Below are 24,466 nucleotides of genomic sequence, written 5' to 3'. Positions count from 1 at the left end.
TTGTTTCTGAGAAATATAATGCAGTCATTTTCTCTAGGGTTAAACCAGTAGAAATCTCCCAAGGTCCATACTTTTAAAAACATATATTTACATGAACTTTTTATTACAGAGTAGTTTTAGGTTTACACAAAATTTGCAAAAATAGCACAGAGAATCCCTGTATACCTCACACATATATCCCTCTATTATTAACATCTTGCATTTCTATGGTGCATTTGTCATAATTGATAAACCTTATTGATACACTATTATTAATGTTTATAATTTACATTTCCCTTAGATTTCACAGCATTTCTTTTTATTTTCCAGTGTCAGATTGCAAAATAGTGCATTACATTTTGTTGTTCATGTTCCTTAGGCTCATTTGGACTGTTATAGATCCCTAAGTTTACTTTTTGTGGTGACATTGACAGTTTTAAAAAATATTGGTAAAGTATTTTGTAGGCTGATCCTATGGTACAATTTGCCTAATATTTTTCTCAGGGTATATGGGTTTTTGAAAGGAAGATCACAGAGATGAAATGCAATTTTTATTAGATCACTTCAAGGGTACATGTTATCAATAAAACTTAACACTGTTGATGTTGATTTTGGTCACCTGCCTGAAGTAGTATTTTTAGGTTTTTATCATCAAATTACTTTACTCACTTTCCATACAGTACGCTTCGGAAAGAAGTCACAATGTGCAGCTGATAAGTATAGAGTGAGTTGAAAGCAGAACTGCTGTTCAGTAGCCAAGTCGTGTCCCACTCTTCACAACCCCATAGACTGCAGTACACCAGGCTTCCCTGTCCCTCACCATCTCCTAGAGTTTGTCCAAGTTCATGTCCGTTGAGTCAGTGATTCCATCCAACCATCTCATCCTCTGTTGCCCTCCTCTCCTTTTGCCTTCAATTTTTCCCAGAATCAGGGTCTTTTCCAATGAGTCAACTCTTCACATCAGGTAGCCAAAGTATTGGAGCATCAGCTTCAGCAATCAGTCTTTCCAATGAGTATCCAGGGTTGATTTCCTTTAAGACTGACTGGTTTGTTCTCTTTGCTTACCAAGGGACTCTCAAGCATCTTCTCTAGCACCACAATTCAAAAGCAGAGTATCTACATAAATTATTTGAAATTCTGCTGCACAAAATACTTTGGGCATTCTATTTTCTCTTGAATCCTTGGGCATGCCTTATTTTATTTATTTATTTTTAAAGAATAATTCCTTAATTTTCATCCCTTCAAACTCATCTTGTATATATTTTCTCCCCCATCCCTAGAATTAGCCATCTCTTTAAGGAGAAGTATCCAATTTTACAACGACTGAGTGGATGCACCACCAATTTATATCACTCTGATAAAATTAATTATGCTTTCCAAAGTCTAGAAACTCTAAATTACACAATCTTCTATCAACTTATACTTTTGCTATACTTTAGGGGGAAAAAAAACTGGATTTACATGTATTTAGTTTATTTCCTGCCTTTTCATCCTTAACAATATCATTTCCTCATCTTCTGCTTTTTTTTTTTCCTTTGATTCAAAGTGTCTCTTTTTCCCCTATGAAGCAAAAATGTACAGAAAGGGCTTTAAAGTCTGTATAAATGGCATTATGAGCTCTACTCTGCTCAAGTGTTCTGTCAAAGATATTTGGCACAGTGCTGTAATTTTTGTACTCTGGAAATGCAAATAGTTTGGTTTCAGGCATATTACATTTGCTTTTCAAATCAGTGTTTTCTGTTTAAGCAGAATTGAGCTAGATTGTACTAGAAATTTAAGAATTGCAGACAACCTTCTTTCTACCGTTGTAATATTAAACACAATTATGGCAAACAGTGTACTTAGAATGTTATCTAAATTTTCCTGTCAACATGAAAAAATATTTTTCCAATACCTTGTAACTTTCTTGTATGTTCTGTGTCAACAGCAAACTAGTTTTATTTCCATGCTTACCAGGTTCTATTCAAATGAATTAAGCTCATTTTATCTTATGATAGATGACAAGAAGAACTTACCAATACAATATTGTAAAGTAATTAGCCTCCAATTAAAATAAATAAATTTAAATTAAAAAATTAAAAAAAGGATTTAGTGAATAAAAAAATCAAAAAAATTCAAAGATAATTTTAAAGTCACACATTATACAAATTTAGAAATCTCCCTCATACCAATCATTTCTTTTTTATCAAAATATTTATCAGAGCTATCACATACAAGAAGAACTTTGTCAACAGTTAATGACTCCTTCCTCCCAATCAATAAAAAGTGAAAAGAACAGCAAGTCTCCAGAAGTCGAAAGGTGAATGAGCATCCCTGAAGACTTGACAAACTTCTTCTCTCTAAGGAAATATTATAAGAAAGACGTGGTCATCCTAACCCTATTATGCCTTTCAGAAATTGAAGTCTAGTTCTCAAAGTAATTTAATTGAATGACAATGCAGTCATGCCTTCATCATAGTGATTGCAAATGGAGTGTTTTCCCCACTATTTCTCTGAAATTTGGCAAAAATGAGATCAAAGGAAAGAGAACTTTATTCCTGAATTGAAATAAATTATAGGTAAGACCACAAAGACTACAAAATCAAGGCACATAAGGAGTCAACTCACATGCAGCTAAATACTGTCTTCTCTGTTCTGTATTGATAACAAATTTCTCATTTTTAAAAGTGCGTGTCTCCTGAACTAGACTGTAAAGTTCTCAACTAGATTTAAGAACATTTGTAAACAGAGTAAAACTACTATGCCAAGTATTTGATATTTTTCATTAATAAATATATAATTTTGAAACTTTTGATATTTATAATCCATTTAGATTTGCATAGTGCCCTACAAAAATGTCTTGTAGAAATTACCTACATCAGAGGTATATCCTTTCATGACCTTTAGTGATAACCATTTTTTATGGAAATAATCCAAGGAGAAAAGCTCTGCTCTTTCTTTGTTTTTCTTTATAAGATATATTTTGAACTTAGCACATGAATGTTCCTTTTAGGGTACCCAAGCCTCAAATATCATGCTGCCCTACTTATTTCCTTTATAGAGCCTATAATTCCCTGAAATCATTTTATTTGTTCATTTCTATTATCAGCCACAATTCACTGAAACTTTAATTACACATAATAATTAAATTGTTCTGTTGGTCATAAATATTGTCTTGGTATCTAGAACAATGCATTACAGAGTAGGTATCCACTAAATAATGTCAAATGAAATTATACATTAAAAATAATAATAATAACCTAGAGAGAATGCAACACTACCAGAGATGTACTTTTGAGAAATTAGATCAGAAAAATTAATATTACCATTGAATTGAATACAATACCACTGTACTAAAAAAGAGCTATTGATTCTAAGATGGAATCAATTCATTCAAAAAGTAAATAATGACTAAATGGTTTTTCATGACTTAAATTTGGCCAAGAATTTAAGAAATAGAAACCAGTGTCTTACCTTTACTCCACTGAAAATCTAATTAGAAGAAAGAAAAGTCAAGAGGTAATTATAAAAATTTGCAGTAAGCATTGTGTTAACAGTAAGTATTCTCATTGGAAAAGACCCTGAGGCTGGGAAAGATGGAAGGCAAAAGGAGATGTGGGTAGCAGAGGATGACTTAGTTAGATAGCATCATTGACTCTATGGTTATGAAACTGAACAAACCCTAGGTAATAGTGGAGAGCAAAGGAGGCTTGCGTGCTGCAGTCTGTAGGGTGGCAAAGAGTCGGACGTGACTTAGTGACTGAACAACAACAAAACGGTAAGCATAGGATGCTGCAGGAATACAAATTTCTGAAAATGGGATGAAGGCTGGATTAAACAGCATTATCAGAAAGAATCTTTTAAGTATTAATTCCAGCTTGATCTAGTTTACTGATATGTACATGTCCTCATTTATTGCCTCAATATCCTTCTATAGTTCCTTTCATTTTCTTTTAGCTATTGTCAGTCTTTTTTTTTTTTTTTTCTCACTCTTTGCCGCATTCTGAGTAATTTAAATATAATCTTCTAGCCAACTAGTTCTTTCTATTCTGAGTCAAATATACTACATTAATACACTTCCAAATATGACCTTTAAGGTTTTTAATTTTGTCATTAAATGCTTAAATTGTAGATGTTATCTTTTGTTTTCCTTTAAATCAGTTGACCACTTTATATATATATATATATATATATATATATATATATATATATTCTATGATATAATAAATTCTATAATAAATTCTATGTTTTGTTATTTGGTGCTTTAAACGTGGTAAGCACATTTGCTTTGAAATCTCTCTTAAATCTAACATGAAGTTTTTATCAGTCTGTTTATACAGGTTCTCAATCATAAGTTTTCATATCGTTTACCATAATCCTGGTAAATACTGATACTTGGTGGTCACTGGGGCTTCCCTGATAGCTCAGTTGGTAAAGAATCCACCTGCAGTGCAGGAGACCCCTGTTTGATTCCTGGGTTGGGAAGACCCCCTGGAGAAGGGCTAGGCTACTCACTCCGGAATTCTTGGACTTCTTGGCACAGCTGGTAAAGAATCTGCCTGCAATGTGGGAGACCTGGGTTCGATCCCTGGGTTGAGAGGATCCCTTGGAGAAGGGAAAGGCTACTCACTCCAGTATTCTGGCCTCGAGAATTCCATGGACTCTCCATGGGGTTGCAAAGAGTCGGACACGACTGAGCGACTTTCACTTTCACTGATTGTCACTGACCTAGATAGGAAATTGCTAACTAAATCATTTTACCTCAAAAAACAATTATTTTTAAGGGTTGCACATCCACTGCTGACACAGACTTTGTGTACACTGGGTCACATTTTTGGCAAGGCAACATTTGAGACTGCAATTTCTTGGTGATAACTTTCTCCCCCTTTTAATACCTCCTTTAAAGCACTTTGAGTTTAAGTTAAAGGGTACATTTATTGCTGTTTTTCTCTTTTTATGAGGATTTGGTTTCTTTTCCGGATGTCCCATGAAGCACTAGTGACAAAAAAACCCACTTGCCAGTGCAGAGAACAAAACAGATGTGGGTGGGTCTGAACCCTGGGTTGAGAAGATCCCCTGGAGAAGGGCATAGCAATCCACTCCATTATTCTTGCCTGGAGAATCCCATGAACAGAGGAGTCTGGTGGGCTACCGTCCCTAGTGTCCCAGAGTCAGAAATGAGTGAAGCAACAGCATGCACACACAATTTCTTTTCTAGAAAAGAAAAACGAGAAGGGAACAAAGATCCTCAGTGATGAATGTATAATCCCATCAGTCAGTTCAGTTACTCGCTTGTGTCCGACTCTTTTCGACCCCCTGAACTGCAGCACACCAGGCCTCCCTGTCCATTACCAACTCCCGGAGTTTACCCAAACTCATGTCCATTGAGTCAGTGACGCCATCCAACCATCTCATTCTCTGCCATCCCCTTCTCCTCCTGTCCTCAATCTTTCCCAGCATCAGGGTCTTTTCCAATGAGTCAGCTCTTCGCATCAGGTGGCCAAACTACTGAAGTTTCAATTTCAACATCAGTCCTTCCAATGAACACCCAGGACTGATCTCCTTTAGGATGGACTGGTTGGATCTCCTTGCAGTCCAAGGGACTCTCAAGAGTCTTCTCCAACACCACAGTTCAAAAGCATCCATTCTTTGGCACTCAGCTTTCTTTATAGTCTAATTCCCACATCCATACATGGCTACTGGAAAAACCATAGCCTTGACTAGATGGACCTTTGTTGGCAAAGTAATGTCTCTGCTTTTTAATATGCTATCTAGGTTGGTCATAACTTTCCTTCCAAGGAGTAAATATCTTTTAATTTCATGGCTGCGATCCCATAGAGGAGTAGTAAAAAAATGTGGCTAACTCTAGTTTGAGTAAACTGTTTGAGAAACAAACTAAGAAAAAATAACAAATATAAAATATTTAAATTATAAACAAGGAATTCATGTTCAATTTATCATTATCTACCATCAGTTTATAAATATTGTATTTATTTCCAAGAGATTGCAAAAAAGACAATTATCATTGCACGTTCAAGCTTATCCTCCAAATAAATGATATGTAATGACATTATGAAAATAAATGCATCCTTTTTGTTCTGTTTCAATAAATTCCAAGAATACCCTTCTTCTGATTTTCTGGGATGTTTTCCAATATACAACCAGTAATGAATGTAAAGCATATGAAGATAATTTTTTATATGCCATCTATATTGAAGTATTAAGAGGGATTAAAATAGATATTGTCAAAATAGAAAATTCTTTAGGGAAATAATTAGTCCTGTCTCTTATTTTTATTTATTCACTTCTAAGAAATCAAATCTACTCTTGTACCAAGAATATTATCCAATGTTTCAACAATGAGTTTGCTTTACTTTGTTAACAAATTTTAAAAGGCTTTATATAAATGTTGCTGATTCTGTAGCTCTGAAAAAGAAGGAAGGTTAAAATACTGAGGAGAAAAATAAATGCTCTAATTTAAAACCAAAGTGGAATTGCAAACAGTTGTATTCTTCCTTTAAAAACTGTTTAGCTGTGACTTTCTGAAAGTTGTACAGAGGACTGTGAATCTGTATCAGAGGTTACAGCAGAGGGGATGAAGAGGTCACTTTGCAAGTTAAACAATGAGAACTCACTGGGAGTGGCAGTATGAGTGAAATCTTTGACATTGTGAACTAGGAACTACTTAAAGCTAGACTTATGCCTTATTAATATTTCATGCCTCATTTCTAGCAGTGTGCCAGACACATGGCAAAAACACTCAATGGATATTTTGGATGTTTGCAGATTCTCTGGATGATTGAGGGGAGGAATCAATGCATTTAATGTGTACATTGTAGACTGCAATCGTCAATCAATGTAACTTTTCTCTTTCATAACTTACCACAATACTAGTGCACATAGATTTTATCTCTCTTTTTTTTTCCCACCATTTTTTTTTATTTAAACTTTTTATTTTCTACTGGGGTATAGCTGATTAACAATATTGATAGTTCCAAGTGAACAGTGAAGTAACTACTGCAGCTGCTGCGAAGTCGCTTCAGTCGTGTCCGACTCTGTGCAACCCCACACAGGGCACCCCATCAGGCTCACCTATCCCTGGGATCTTCCAGGCAAGAACACTGGAGTGGGTTCCCATTTCCTTCTCCAATGCATGGAAGTGAAAAGCGAAATTGATGCAGCTCAGTGATGTCCGACTCTTCGCGACCCCTATGGACTGCAGCCTATCAGGCTCCTCCGTCCACGGAATTTTCCAGGCAAGAGTACTGGAGTGGGTTGCCATTGCCTTCTCCAGAAGTAACTGAGCCATACATATATATGTGTCCATTCGACATTTTAGGATGTTCACAAAACAAAGTATATTTTGAAATGTTTTTTTTAATTATTATGTTATTGGAAAACGCTGTACATTTTGCATTTGAGATTTTATACGCTCCTTCCTAAGGAGGAATGAATTGCCATGACGCATACTTCCAAGGCTGTGATAATTAGGAAAGTGACAATATTCAGAGACAATCCTCTTTGGTCCAAGACAGATGTTCTACTAATAGAGAAGATAAAGATATCAGGGGAATATTTGAGGCAACTTATTTCTTTGGGGGAAGTGGGAAAAGAAATTTAGGGTAAAGTGGAATGTGGGTAACTATACTAATAGCTGATAAAATCAGATTGCCTTGATTTTTAAATTCTAAGACTATGAAGGAAGAATGATAGAGCAGTGTTTTTTTTTTAATTTAAATTTATTTATTTTAATTAGAGGCTAATTATGTTACAATATTGTATTGGTTTTGCCATACATCAATGTGAATCCGCCAAGGGTGTACACGTGTTCCCAATCCTTTAAAATAAAACTATGAGTAATTACAGGAGGCAGCTTCAAAGACTAATAATCAAAGTTAAGTCTCAGATGGAGTTTTCTCCTCTCCACACCAAGTTCTTACATAAATCGTTCAAATAAATCATAGTTTATTGTAAAGTTGGCAAGTAACTGTGCACCATGGGAGATAAAGAGGAGAGTAGCTTTGCTTTTTTATTAAGTAGCTAGAGGCAAATAAAAGTCATAAGTGTTTCAGTAAGTGACTGTCTCAACATATCTTATTGGAGTGGCATCAAATATGCCCCCCACCACATCTCCTACACATATACTAACAGTGGTCAATGGAATCTCATTACTGTTCACTACTTAATACAAAGCCAAGTTTAGAAACCCTTGCCTCTGAGTAGCCTTTCTGGATGGTTCTAAGTACTGAGGACAATTTTGTATGTAATGCATATAGAAATAGATATTTGCATATTTTCATAGGTCATTCATTTTTTCCCTTATATTTCTTAATCTTCCATACTTCTATGTTATAAATATATTCTCTTACAATTTCTTCTATAATTTTTATAGTGTAAAGTTTTATATTTGTGTCTGTGATCCACCGTGAGTTAATTTTTGTATATGGTATAAAGTATGGATTGAAGGCTTCCCAGGTGGCACTAGTGGTAAAGAACCCACTTGCCAATGCAGGAGACTAAGAGATGCAGGAATGATCCCTGAGGTTGGGAAGATCCCCTGGAGAATGGCAACCCACTCCAGTATTCTTGCCCAGAGAATCCATAGACAGAGGAGCCTGGTGGGTTATGATCCATATAATTGCAAAGAGTCAGACACCACTGATGTTACTTGGCATGGCACACATGGATTTTTATTTTATTTATTTATTTTATTTATATTTATTTTTTTTTTATTTTAAAATAAAAAAATATGCAAAGAGTCAGACACCACTGATGTTACTTGGCATGGCACACACGGATTTTTATTTTATTTATTGTATATATATTTAGTTTTATTATATTTGAATATCTAAGTTATTAAAAAGACTATCTCTTCTCTACTGAATTATTTTCAATTCATGTTGAAATCAATGTCGGCTTTTTTTTTTCCTGGACTCTAATTTGAGTATTGATTTGTTTGTCTGTTTTAACAGTACCATACTATCTTGATTACTACAGCTTTACCATGAGTCCTGAAATCAGGTAGTGTTATTTATCCAACTTTGTTTTCTTTTTCAAAGTTGTTTTGGTGATTGTAGGTCCTATGTCATGACATGTGAATTTTAGAATAAGTTTTTGAATTTTAGAGAAGAAATATATGTAGCTTGCTTACATATAATAGATTCCAAGAATGTGATTGTCCTATTGAAGTATAAACACATAATTACCCAAATTTCTCTTTTATAGGAGTATACATTTCCACTAGGATAGGGTGCAAAGGCTGTATGTGCTCCATTCACACCCTCCACCATCTGGAAAGTATTATATATTTTACTATCTAATTCTGCTGTTGGTTAACAAAATACAATATTTCAAAATCATTTCTAATACACACACACACACACACATATATATATATATATAGTTTTAATGAGAAATAGAATATTTTATGTGATGATATTTGAAAGAATTTAAGTAACATATTTTTCCACCTTGTTCTCTCTACTTTGGTAATGTTATATGGATATTTAAATGAAAATAATAGTATTATCTATCATGGCATGTATTTTCTTTTTAGAATAATATTTGACATTTACATTCAGTTTTATAATACATATTTAGACATCTGTATTAGTTGATCTTGGTTATTCTCATATTTGGACTTTTAATTTTATTTCCTGGTTTTAGAAAATTATACTTAAAACCATATTTTCAAATATTGCTACTGCTACTGCTGCTAAGTCCCTTCATTCGTGTCTGACTCTGTGCGGCCCCATAGATGGCAGCCCACCAGGCTCCCCCGTCCCTGGGATTCTCCAGGCAAGAACACTGAAGTGGGTTGCCATTTCCTTCTCCAATGCATGAAAGTGAAAAGTGAAAGTGAAGTTGCTCAGTCATCTCTGACTCTTAGCAACCCCATGGACTGCAGCCCACCAGGCTCCTCAGTCCATGGGATTTTCCAGGCAAGAGTACTGGAGTGGGGTGCCATTGCCTTCTCCGATTTTCAAGTATACTGCCTAACAAAAAGTATACCTTCTAACAAACATTGTTGATTTGCACTTATACATTGGGATTTCAGTGTTATTTGGTTCTGAGATCTACCTATGCTTCCAATATTTATCCACATTTACTTTAGTGTGTTATGTTCTAGGTTCTTGTACTTATTTTAGTGAAAAAATACATATTTTAAATAAAATTGTGTGTATTTCTGCAGGAGGGCACGGCAACCCACTCCAGTATTCTTACCTGGAGAATCCCCATGGACAGAGGAGCCTGGTGGGTGATAGTCCATAGGGTCACAAAGAGTCAGACACGACTGAATGAGTAAGAACAGCATAGCACTTGTGTGTATTTAGAGTCATTCTATTATTTTATCCCAAATGCAGAAGATTAGAATACAGACAGTCCCTGACTTACAATGGTTCAACTAATGACTAATGATTTTCCAAATTCACAGTGGTGTGAAAGGGATATAACATATGGTAAAAATTGTACTTCAGATTTTGAATTTTGATCTTTTCCCAGGATAGCGATGCGAGGTACCATACTCTATCCAGATGCTGGATAGAAGCTGTGATCTCCCAGTAACCCACAAGATTTCCCATGTAAACAATCAGTATAATTGATTGTTGATCAACATTGTTCATCAACATTGTAACATACACTTAGAACTATTCTGCTTTTCCCATTCAGTACAGTATTTAATATACTACATGAGATTTTCAACATTTTGTTACAAAGTAGGCTTTACATTTCGGAAAAGGCAATGGCACCCCACTCCAGTACTCTTGCCTGGAAAATCCCATGGATGGAGGAGCCTGGTAGGGTGCAGTCCATGGGGTCGCTAGGGGTCGGACACGACTGAGCAACTTCACTTTCACTTTTCACTTTCATGCACTGAAGAAGGAAATGGCAACCCACTCCAGTGTTCTTGCCTGGAGAATCCCAGGGATGGCAGAGCCTGGTGGGCTGCTGTCTCTGGGGTCGCACAGAGTCAGACAGGACTGAAGCAACTTAGCAGTAGCAGCAGCAGGCTTTATGTTAGATGATTTTTCCCAACTCTAGGTTAATGTAAAGTGTTCTGAGCACATTTAAGGAGTCTAGACTAAGATACAATGTTGGTGTTTGTGTATGTGCTTCATCGCTCAGTTGTGTCCAACTCTCTGCGACCCCATGGACTGTAGCCCATCAGGCTCAACTGTCCACAGATTCTCAAGGCAAGAATACTGGAGTGGGTTACCATTCCCTTCTCCAGGGGATCTTCCCAGCCCAGGGATCAAACTCTGGTGTCCTGCACTGAAAGTGGATTTTTACCCTCTGAGCCACCAAGGAAGCCTATGATGTTGGTAGGAAAGATGTATTAAATGGATTTTCAACTTACAACATTTACAACTTATTATGCATTGTTAGGAAGTAAGCTTATTGTAAATTGAGGAAGATCAATATATAGACTAAGGTTGCCGAACATGGAACATACTTCTCCCTAACTTCCTAGATCTACTTAAGTTCTATCTGATATTTTTACTAATTTGATCATTTTAGTAAGATCTGGTTATTGATTAAGTTCAGATGCACCAATCTTCTGCAGAAGTCTTCTATATTAAGCATTAATAGATATACTTTTGAGGAACATCTGCTTGGCTTTAAGGCCACAGAACCTGTATAAACAACATATTTAATAATATCAATGTATAGAATTCTCAACTGAACTTGCATGCCGCTCTTAGAGATTCAAAAATTTGCTGCAGGCATTAACATTATGTCCAGAATAAATCTTAGAAAACAGATATATGACACTGAACAACTAACTTGAGAAATATTTTCTTCATATGTAAAATTGGGAGTGTTATTCATCAAATACTGTATATATATGCATGTGTATGTACATGTGTGTGTTCGAGTAACTATATATGATTAATATACATAATGTTTCAATGTACTTATTAAAATATTTCAAATGTCAATTACTGTTTGTATAATGGAACTTAGTTTTTAGTTTACTCTAGTCTAGGTCAGTTGCTCAGTCATGTCTGACTCTTTGCGACCCCATGAATTGCAGCACACCAGGCCTCCCTGTCCATCACCAACTCCCGGAGTTCACTCAAACTCATGTCCATTGAGTCAGTGATGCCATCCAGCCATCTCTTCCTCTGTCGTCCCCTTCTCCTCCTGCCCCCACTCCCTCCCAGCATCAGAGTCTTTTCCAATGAGTCAACTTTTTGCATGAGGTGGCCAAAGTACTGGAGTTTCAGCTTTAGCATCATTCTTTCCAAAGAATACCCAGGGCTGATCTCCTTTAGAATGGACTGGTTGGATCTCCTTGCAGTCCAAGGGACTCTCAAGAGTCTTCTCCAGCACCACAGTTCAAAAGCATCAATTCTTCAGCACTCAGCTTTCTTCACAGTCCAACTCTCACATCCATACATGACCACAGGAAAAACCATAGCCTTGACTAGATGTACCTTTGTTGGCAAAGTAATGTCTCTGCTTTTTAAAATGCTATCTAGGTTGGTCATATCTTTCCTTCCAAGAAGTAAGCATCTTTTAATTTCATGGCTGCAGTCACCATCTGCAGTGATTTTGGAGCCCAAAAAAATAAAGTCTGACACTGTTTCCACTCTTTTCCCATCTATTTCCCATGAAATGATGGGACCGGTTGCCATGATCTTCATTTTCTGAATGTTGAGCTTTAAGCCAACTGTTTCAGTCTCCTCTTTCACTTTCATCAAGAGGCTTTTTAGTTCCTCTTCACTTTCTGCCATAAAGGTGGTGTCATCTGCATATCTGAGGTTATTGATATTTCTCCCAGCAATCTTGATTCCAGCTTGTGCTTCCTCCAGTCCAGCGTTTCTCATGATGTACTCTGCATAGAAGTTAAATAAGCAGGGTGAAAATATACAGCCTTGACTTACTCCTTCTCCTATTTGGAACCAGTCTGTTGTTCCATGTCCAGTTCTAACTGTTGCTTCCTGACTGGCATATAGGTGTGTCAAGACCACCTGGTCAGGTGGTCTCGTATTCCCATCTTTTTCAGAATTTTCCACTGTTTATTGTCATCCAGACAGTCAAAGGTTTTGGCATAGTCAATAAAGCAGAAATAGATGTTTTTCTGGAACTCTCTTGGCTTTTTTATTATCCAGCGGATGTTGGCAATTTGATCTCTGGTTCCTCTGCCTTTTCTAAAACCAGTTTGAACACCTGGAAGTTAACGGTTGACGTATTGCTGAAGCCTGGCTTGGAGAATTTTGATCATTACTTTACTAGCGTGTGAGACGAGTACAATTGTGTGGTAGTTTGAGCATTCTTTGGCATTGCCTTTCTTTGGGATTGGAATGAAAACTGACCTTTTCCAGTCCTATGGCCACTGCTGAGTTTTCCACATTTGCTGGCATATTGAGTGCAGCACTTTCACAGCATCATCTTCCAGGATTTGAAATAGCTCAACTGGAATTCCATCCCCTCCACTCATTTTGTTCATAGTGATGCTTTCTAAGGCCCACTTGACTTCACATTCCAGGATGTCTGGCTCTTGGTGAGTCATCACTCCATCATGATTATCTTGGTCATGAAGATCTTTTTTTAGTTTACTCTAAAATGTACCTTTAATATAGCAATGAGGCAGTCACATTTTCCCAATCACTGTAGTTTTATATCCAGTTACCTACCTACACCATATCAACAACTATAGGGACCCTATGTGACTCAGTAAGAACCTCAAGGCATTCTGTGGCATCTTAAGAAAAGATAAATGGAGTAGGATAACCATTTTTGGACTTTGAGAAATGATGTTCATATGAGAAATGCAAATCTGTGTAGTCCTAGGCTGACACACATCTTTGTTTGTATCACAAACTGTAGACTTTCCCTCCATGATATAATGGAGATCATCAACCCAATGGTTTTTGGGCCTAGAGCTCTCCCTCTTTCTCTCCTCCTTGAACTGAAGACTTTAGAGTTTCCATCGAAGATGTGAATTCTTAATAACACCCAAAAATAGGATTTGTTACATTTGAATACAGATTTCCAGCATCACTATGTTTAACATCAGTATCATTCACTAATGAATATATAAACTGGATAATTTATTAACCTTTTGCCACAAAAATATGCTGGAGGTTAAGAAATGATTGCTCATAAAAGAGAGAAATTATATTATTTTTAATCATTAAATATGGTGCTTGTCTGCCAAAGTTGGGAGAATCACTGTCCCTAATACATATTTTTTAATTCTCTATGTTTATGCCTGTGTGATTGTGTGTGTGTGTAAGTATTTTAATGTCTATTCTTTTGTTGATCATGTTATTGCTATTCAATAGGAATAGAATAGGTCAGCTCCTCTTAACTCCTCACATCATGACGCGCTCTTGTTATCTCCCTACAGTGATCAGTGTTCCATATGTGTAAGGGGAACATAACTTCACACTCAAAGGAGGCATGTTATTTTTGTATCTGAGAATAGGTACACCCAAACATATATGTCCATATTTGAATATTTAATGTAGAGATAGAAAATTAAGCTAACTTTAAGTTTGAAAGTTTATTCCCCCTTTATTTTCTCTTAGAAATATAAACCTCATTCTGAGTCTATGCTGACTCTTTCCTATTGGTAATGTTGCCTCATTTTATTTTACTTAGTTCTCTATAGTCAGCTTCTCTGTATATTTTACAATTTGTATTTTTCCTTTGCAGCAGTGATGGTTCTATAAAGCACTGGATTTAAAACCAATGTAATTAGCTATGATTCTCCATATTGTGACAAACTGCTCTTGTCTTTGTGTAAAAAAAAAAAAAATGCACTGCATAAATTTTCTTAAGCCTTTTTTCTCCTTTTGGGGCCATGCACTTTCTATGTCTGCTGGAACATTGCAACTAACATTTTCAGTCCTATCAAATGTCTTTTGTTTGCATAAAATCCATGACTCACCACCATGCTTTGTGGCCACAGAAAGGAAATAATCTGCTCTGTAATGAAAACACAACCTTTCAGAAAGGGTTCAAGGAAATGCTTTTTATGGCCAATGAATAAGTAACCTGTGAACATCCTCACAATTGAGTATTATTAAGTTAAACAGGCTTATTAAGATTCATAAAACAATTATAAGCATTAGACTGAATTCTTCCATAATTTTCTCGTGCCTGTCCACATATTAAAGTCAATGGGAACTGTATGCTTTCAGCCATGAGTGAAATGTGGCCCGTTTTGAATAAGAATAGCATCATAATTATACCAGCTGAGATAAAAACTAAAAGGTCCATCAATTCTCATGCTTCAGAGGATGATTATAACCAGATGGTGCCAGAAAGTTTCTTCTGGGCATGCTGCTTCTGCTGCTGCTAAGTCACTTCAGTCGTGTCTGACTCTGTGCGATCCCAAAGTCTACAGCCCACCATGTTCCCCCGTCCCTGGGATTCTCCAGGCAAGAACACTGGAATGTGTTGCCATTTCCTTCTCCAATGCATGAAAGTGAAAAGTGAACGTGAAGTGTCTCAGTCGTGTCCGACTCCTAGCGACCCCATGGACTGCAGCCTACCAGGCTTCTCTGTCCATAGGACTGGCCTGGCAAGAGTACTGGAGTGGGTTGCCATTGCCTTCTCCATCTTCTGGGCATGAGGACTCACTAATGGACAGGTGCACTATGACAATTTTCTTTTGGCCCCTTCCTCATAATGTCTCACACACAGAGATATGCCAAAGATAACATATCAAAGCAAACGGGGCGTTTGCATTTTACCAGGATGAAATCTTCCCAAGGTCTAACATATTGAGACACAAAGTTCCTAACATGTGTGGAAATTTTCAATGAAATAATTTTAGAATTTAATCCAACTCAATGGCAATGAAACTTACCTTCTACTTCTAAACTGACTGTTTTTGTCTTTACATGTGCTCTGGTAATTCACCTTAAACTATGTTTAGCTCTGGGTACAACAATGTGTGTTCTCAGTTGCTCAGTCGTGTCCAACTCTTTGTGATCCCACAGACTATAGCCCACCAGGCTCCTCTGTCCATGTGATTCTCCAGACAAGAATACTGTAGTGGGTTGCCGTTTCCTTCTCCAGGGCATAGCAATATGAGAAGACAATTTCTAGGAAAAAACAGAAATCTTTACACTTAGATGTGAAGAAACAATTAATTGTTACACAACCATTAAACATCCACTATTTTCGGCACACTGTTTGGGATTATGAAAACTATAGAAGAAAAATAAGATACCACACATTGCTTCAGAGAGCTGAAAATTCTCCTTTTGAGTTACATAAGATAGATGGCTTATAAATTTAATAGGCATCCAGACTGCGTGGATCACAATAAATTGTGGGACATTCTTCAAGAGATGGGAATACCAGACCATCTGACCTGCCTCTTGAGAAATCTGTATGCAGGCCAGGAAGCAACAGTTAGAACTGGACATGGAGCAACAGACTGGTTCCAAATAGGAAAAGGAGTACGTCAAGGATTTATATCGTCACCCTGCTTATTTAACTTCTATGCATAGTACATCATGAGAAACGCTGGGCTGGAGGAAGCACAAGCTGGAATCAAGACTGCCGGGAGAAATATCAAGAACCTCAGATATGCAGATGACACCACCCTTATGGCAGAAAGTGAAGAGGAACTCAAAAGTCTAGATGAAAGTGAAAGTGGAGAGTGAAAAAGTTGGCTTAAAGCTCAACATTCAGAAAATGAAGATCATGGCATCAGGTCCCATCACTTCATGGGAAATAAGTGGGGAAACGGTGGAAATAGTGTCAGACTTTATTTCTTTGGGCTCCAAAATCACTACAGATGGTGACTGCAGCCATGAATTTCAAAGACACTTGCTCCTTGGAAGGAAAGTTATGACCAACCTAGATAGCATATTCAAAAGCAGAGACATTACTTTGCCAACAAAGGTTCCTCTAGTCAAGGCTATGGTTTTTCCTGTGGTCATGTATGGATGTGAGAGTTGGACTGTCAAGAAGGCTGAGCATCAAAGAATTGATGCTTTTGAACTGTGGTGTTGGAGAAGACTCTTGAGAGTCCCTTGGATTGCAAGGAGATCCAACCAGTCCATTCTAAAGGAGATCAGCCCTGGGATTTCTTTGGAAGGAATGATGCTAAAGCTGAAACTCCAATACTTTGGCCACCTCATGCAAAATTTTGACTCATTGGAAAAGACTCTGATGCTGGGAGGATTGGGGGAAGGAGGAGAAGGAGACAATAGAGGATGAGATGGCTGGATGGCATGACTGACTCGATGGACGTGAGTCTGAGTGAACTCCGGGAGTTGGTGATGGACAGGGAGGCCTGGCGTGCTGCCATTCATGGGGTCGCAAAGAATTGGACTCGACTGAGTGACTGAACTGAACTAAACTGAAGAAAACAAATGCAGATAGAATCAATTAAGGAAGCTCATGATTTTATATATGGAATTGTCAAGAACTATTAAAATACCAGGGAATGATTATTTCTTCTTCTCATTTAGTAAGATTCTAAAGTTATTTATTTGTAAAAGTTGTATAAGCATTCCTAATATAATGTTTGTTAAAGTAGTATCATTATATATTTGCATATTTTATACTATAAAATTAATTCCAAAGTCTGTTCATTTTAATTTTCTTTATGTTCCAAATACCCTAGGGAATAGTATATTACATTTATATTTAGGATTTTAATTTAAACTCTTCATATTGAAGAAATTGCTTGTGTACTTGCCCAGTCCTGCAATCGTGTCCAACTCTTTGTGATTCCATGAACTTTAGCTTCCCTGGTGGCTTAGAGGATAAAGCATCTGCCCACAATGCAGGAGACCCGGGTTCAATTCCTGTGTAGGGAAAATGCCCTGGAGAAGGCAATGGCAACCCACTCCAATACTCTTGCCTGGAAGATCCCATGGACAGAGGAGCCTTATAGGCTATAGTTCATGGGGTTGCAAAGAGTTGGACAAGACTGAGTGACTTCACTTCACTTCACTTCATACTGGAGTAGGTTGCCATTTCTTGCTCCAGGGGATCTTCTCAATTTAAGAGATTCAGATCATATCAGATCAGATCAGTCTCTCAGTTGTGTCCAACTCTTTGTGACCCCATGAATCAAAGCATGCCAGGCCTCCCTGTCCATCACCAACTCCTGGAGTTCACTCAGACTCACGTCCATTGAGTCAGTGATGCCATCCAGCCATCTCATCCTCTGTCGTCCCCTTCTCCTCTTGCCCCCGATCCCTCCCAGCATCAGAGTCTTTTCCAATGAGTCAACCCTTCGCATGAGGTGGCCAAAGTACTGGAGTTTCAGCTTTAGCATCATTCCTTCCAAAGAAATCCCAGGGCTGATCTCCTTTAGAATGGACTGGTTGGATCTCCTTGCAGTCCAAGGGACTCTCAAGAGTCTTCTCCAACACCACAGTTCAAAAGCATCAATTCTTCGGTGCTCAGCCTTCTTCACAGTCCAACTCTCACATCCATACATGACCACAGGAAAAACCATAGCCTTGACTAGAGGAAACTTTGTTGGCAAAGTAATGTCTCTGCTTTTGAATATGCTATCTAGGTTGGTCATAACTTTCCTTCCAAGGAGCAAGCGTCTTTTAATTTCATGGCTGCATGAAAAACAATGGCCTTGACTAGAGGAACCTTTGTTGGCAAAGTCATGTCTCTGCTTTTGAATATGCTATCTAGGTTGGTCATAACTTTCCTTCCAAGGAGCAAGTGTCTTTTAATTTCATATGCAGTGATTTTGGAGCCCAGAAAAATAAAGTCTGACACTGTTTCCACTGTTTCCCCATCTATTTCCCATGAAGTGATGGGACAGGATGCCATGATCTTTGTTTTCTGAATGTTGAGCTTTAGCCTACTTTCTCACTCTCCACTTTCACTTTCATCAAGAGGCTTTTTAGTTCCTCTTCACTTTCTGCCATAAGGGTGGTGTCATCTGCATATCTGAGGTTATTGATATTTCTCCCGGCAATCTTAATTCCAGCTTGTGTTTCTTCCAGTCCAGCGTTTCTCGATGTACTCTGCATATAAGTTAAATAAACAGGGTGACAATGTACAGCCTTGACATACTCCTTTTCCTATTTGGAACCAGTCTGTCGCTCCATATCCAGTTCTAACTGTTGCTTCTTGACTTGCATACAAATTTCCCAAGAGGCAGATCAGGTGGTCTCATATTCCCATCTCTTTCAGAATTTTCCACAGTTTATTGTGATCCAGACAGTCAAAGGCTTTGGCATAGTCAATGAAGCAGAAATAGATTATTTTCTGGACTCTCTTGCTTTTTCCATAATCCAGTGGATGTTGGCAATTTGATCTCTGGTTCCTCTGCCTTTTCTAAAACCAGCTTGAACATCAGGAAGTTCACGGTTCACATATTGCTGAAGCCTGGCTTGGAGAATTTTAAGCATTCCTTTAAGAGATTAAGATAGTGTTAATCTTACCTATCTTGAAGAGATTAAGATAGTTTTATTTATTTTTTTTATAACTTAATTCTTTTTACTTTTTTTTAAAATTTTTTATTCCTTTATTTCTCATGTGAAGAGATTAAGATAGTTTTAATAAACAAATTGTTTTCTAGGGAATGCTGGTCATATATTCTTTCCTTTTACCCTCATAAAACCTTGCTTTAGAGCATATATTCTCAACACTCATTGCAAAGTTTCATAATTTATTTCTCAATATGATGACCAATTTTGCCATACCAGTAAAAAATGAATCTGTTCTAACATGTTGATTTGTCTGGAAACATCATAGAAACAATGCACATGTTGATTGTATAATAACAATAGTTTAGAAACAATAGTCTATCACATTGATAGATCATTAACAGGCCCTGTCTTCCTTGGAATTTATATGATTAAAATGTTATGCATATTTTGTTCTGGCTGCAAGTGTGACAAAGAGTTATCACTCATATAAGGGATGCTCATATGATTTGATAATCTAAAAATAAAATTGAAACAACAAAAACATTATTTATATTTTGGCTTCCTGGTTTTAAAATAACTGAACGACAGCAGTGATGTAAAAGTATTATTCTTGAAGTAACTCATTTTTATCTAGGACAGCTATAACTACTTGAAAAAAAAAAAACTCCCTCAAAAATGAATCTGATTGCCAGCGGATTTCAACCTACTAGTCCTATTGTACCTCTTGTAGAAATTCTAGAAAGAATAGCTTTCTTAGCCACAATAACAGTTCCTCAAATATGAACAAAGCATATTTGAATGTTTCATATTTCTTTAAATATTTCTATAGCTCTTTACCATTATGGTCTACTTTATCTGGGAAAACATCTTTTAGCCCATCACAAACAGGGATCAGCTAATTTAAAAACAAAGCCTTCAGTTGTTCTTGACAGATAATAAAGAAAATAATTATAAAATTAAATAATTTTGTATCATAAAAGCAACACCATTTTTATTAATGCAGCTTTGGTTCTGGTTTGTGTATTAAGAGGTCATTTCATGCCTTGTCACATTTCAGTGTCACAGCATCCACAGATGTTTGTCACCTGAGCCATCCTAGTCTGTTTCTCCCAATGCTACCATAATTGAAGTTGATTTTCAATTCAAATATTTACACATGTTTTTGTAGAATCCATCTTGTTGATTTCATTTTGGTATGAAATCATCAGATCAGATCAGTTGCTCAACCGTGTCCAACTCTTTGCGACCCCATGAATCACAGCATGCCAGGCCTCCCTGTCCATCACCAACCCCCAGAGTTCACTCAGACTCACGTCCATTGAGTCAGTGATGCCATCCAGCCATCTCATCCTCTGTCGTCCCCTTCTCCTCCTGCCCCCAATCCCTCCCAGCATCAGAGTCTTTTCCAATGAGTCAACTCTTCGCATGAGGTGGCCAAAGTACTGGAGTTTCAGCTTGAGCATCATTCCTTCCAAAGAAATCCAGGGCTTATCTCCTTCAGAATGGACTGGTTGGATCTCCTTGCAGTCCAAGGGACTCTCAAGAGTCTTCTCCAACACCACAGTTCAAAAGCATCAATTCTTCAGTGCTCAGCCTTCTTCACAGTCCAACTCTCACATCCATACATGACCACAGGAAAAACCATAGCCTTGACTAGAGGAACCTTTGTTGGCAAAGTAATGTCTCTGATTTTGTATATGCTATCTAGGTTATCAAGCCTATTTTAAATCTTCATTTAGTCATCTATCATGTAAGCTGTCCCTCTCAGCTTCGTTTAACTTCAGGCCTGAAAAGCCTCAATTCAGTGTATTATTTTGTGATATATTTTTAAAGAAATTTCAAACCAATGCTCTGTGACAACCTAGAGGGGTAGGATTGGGTGGGAGGTGGGAGGAAATTTCAAGAGGGAGAAGACATATGTATATCTATGGTTGATTCATGTTGATGCATGGCAGAAACAAACACAATATTGCAAACAATTATCTTTCAATTAAAAATAATTTTTTAAATAGATTATGATGCTTTTGTACTGCATATCTCTTAACTAGATTCTCATAGTTACTCAACACATTTTAATAATAATTTTCAGTTGAAGATTCAATTATATTTCCTTCAAGTCATACTGCTTCATCATTTTAAAAAATATCCTGAAATGTCAATCTTAACTTCTCTGCCTATACTTTATAAAAACCAAGCTTTCATTTCTAGTCTGATAAAAGAGGTAAAATAAAATCATAGTGAAATTAAAAAATAAAATTTGAGGAAGGAGATTCCAAGGTAGATCAAAAAATAAATAAAATTTAAGTTAGAATAAAACCAGGTTTGTTGATATTTATTGACTATTTCCCTTCCTTCTCATTTTTGCCAAATCATTGAACCAAAATATAATGTTTAGTACTGGTATCTTACTGGAGGAGCACAGAGATTTTATTTGATAACTGAACCTAGGGTGTATATATTATGTATGTAGCAACAATAATGTGACTGAAATAATAACAAGGAGTGGGGATGAATTAAGTTAGAATCTCTGTCTTTCTGTCTATCATCTATCTATGTCTTTATGTCTATCAAAATAATCTGTTCATCAGTAAAAATATTAATCTATTTTATCTGTCTAGATTTGTAGTAATATGCTCAATTAACTCTAATTCAATTAAAAATCCCAGTTTAGATTTTAAAATTATTTTCTTCATTTTTAAGAATTTCATGCAATTTAGTTTTAGAACACTCTTTAATACTTTCTATATTATAAATTAATGTATGGTTGGTCAATCATAGGCTTCCTCTGTCTAGATGGTGTGTTTTTATGGCTTGTTAAATAAATATTGAAGTTATTTTGAATATTAAGGTTGCTCAATTTGAAATTTTAACATTTTTGAAAAAATAAAAATCTTAGAGTTTGAAAATAGGCCCAATATTCCTCATGAAATTAAATTTTGTATATGTGCTTTTTAAGTATATATGCTTTTTAAACTGGATATGAATCATCCAGTTACTTCAGTTGCAAGTTTCTTACACTTGCTATATGCTGAGTCTACTTTTCTCTTTGAACACATTTGTTTAATTTGTGAAATAATTTGAAGAACTCTGGTGTAATAATACCATTTCTCACTTAATCAAAATGACTTCTGCCTTAAAATTGGCTGATTGCCTGATTCATGAGTCTGTTCAGTGAAAAAAATATTTGAATAGATAACTTCTTTCCAAACACTCTGCGGAGATACTGAAAGAGGTTTCATCCCAGTGATCTTGATATTTACTGAGAAACTATGGCAAAAATACGGTAAGACTTGAGAAAAAGGCATCCGTCTGAATTTTAAAAATATCACTCTTACAATATAAGCTGGAGAAGGGCATAGCAACCATATCCAGTACTCTTGCCTGGAGAATCCCATGGACAGAGGAGCCTGGCAGGCTACAGTCCATAGGGTCTCACCCTGTCAGACACGATTGAAGCAACTTAGCACATGCACACAACATCAGTTCAGTTCAGTTCAGTCGCTCATTCGTGTCCGACTCCTTGTGACCCCATGGACTACAGCGCAGCCAGGCATCCCTGTCCAAAAACAACTACTGGAACCTACTCAAACACATGTCCACTGGGTCAGTGATGCCATCCAACCATCTCATTCTCTATCGTCCCCTTCTCCTTGCATCTTTAATCTTTCCGAGCATCAGGATCTTTTCCAGTGAGTCAACTCTTGCCATTAGGTGGCCAAAGTATTGGAGTTTCAGTTTCAACATCAGTCTTTCCAATGAACATTCAGGACAGATTTCTTTTAGGATGGATTGGTTGGATGTCCTTGCAGTTCAAGGGACTCACAACAGTCTTCTCCAACACAACAGTTCAAAAGCATCAATACTTTGGTGCTCAGCTTCTCTACAGTCCAATTCTCACATCCATAAGTGACTACTGGAAAAAAACTATAGCCTTGACTAGACAGACCTTTGTTGGCAGAGTAATGTCTCTGCTTTTTAATATGCTGTCTAGGTTGGTCATAACTTTTCCTCCAAGGAGCAAGCGTTTTTTAATTTCATGGCTGCAGTCACCATATGCAGTGATTTTGCAGCCCCCCAAAATAAAGTCTGTCACTGTTTCCACTGTTTGCCCATCTATTTGCCATTAAATGATAGGACCAGATGCTATGATCTTAGTTTGCAGAATGTTGAGCTTTAAGCCAACTTTTTCACTCTCCTCTCACTTTCATCAAGAGGCTCTTTAGTTTTTCACTTTCTGCCATAAAGGTGGTGTCATCTGCATATCTGAGGTTATTGATATTTCTCCCGGCAATCTTGATTCCAGCTTGTGCTTCCTCGAGCCCAGCATTTCTAATGATGTACCCTGCATATAAGTTCAGTTCAGTTCAGTCGCTCATTCATGTCTGACTCTTTGCAATGTCATGAATCGCAGCACACCAAGCCTCCCTGTCCATCACCAACTCCTGTAGTTAACCCAAACTCATGTGCATCAAGTCGGTGATGCCATATAGCCATCTCATCCTCTGTTGTCACCTTCTCCTCCTGCCCCCAATCCCTCCCAGCATCAGGGTCTTTTCCAATGAGTTAACTCTTTGCATGAGATGGCCAAAGTACTGGAGTTTTAGCCTCAGCGTCAGTCCTTCCAATGAGCACCCAGGACTGGTTTCCTATAGAATGGACTGTTTGGATCTCCTTGCAGTCCAAAGGACTCTCAAGAGTCTTCTCCAGCACCACAGTTCAAAAGCATCAAACTTGGGCACTCAGCTTTCTTCACAGTCCAACTCTCACATCCATACATGACCACTTGAAAAACCATACTCTTGACTAGACGGACCTTTGTTGACAAAGTGATGTCTCTGCTTTTCAATATGCTGTCTAGGTTGGTTATAACTTTTCTTCCAAGTAATAAGAGTCGTTTAATTCCATGGCTGCAATCACCATCTGCAGTGATTTTGGAGCCCCCAAAAATAAAGTCTGACACTGTTTCCACTGTTTCCCCATCTATTTCCCTTGAAGTGATGGGACCGGATGCCATGATCTTCGTTTTCTGAATGTTGAGCCTTAAGCCAACTTTTTCACTCTCCTCGTTCACTTTCATCAAGAGGCTTTTGAGTTCCTCTTCACTTTCTGCCATAAGGGTGGTGTCATCT

Source organism: Bos taurus, chromosome 11, assembly GCF_002263795.3.
Source record: "Bos taurus isolate L1 Dominette 01449 registration number 42190680 breed Hereford chromosome 11, ARS-UCD2.0, whole genome shotgun sequence".
NCBI lineage: Eukaryota > Metazoa > Chordata > Mammalia > Artiodactyla > Bovidae > Bos > Bos taurus.
This window is presented reverse-complemented; position numbering follows the sequence as displayed.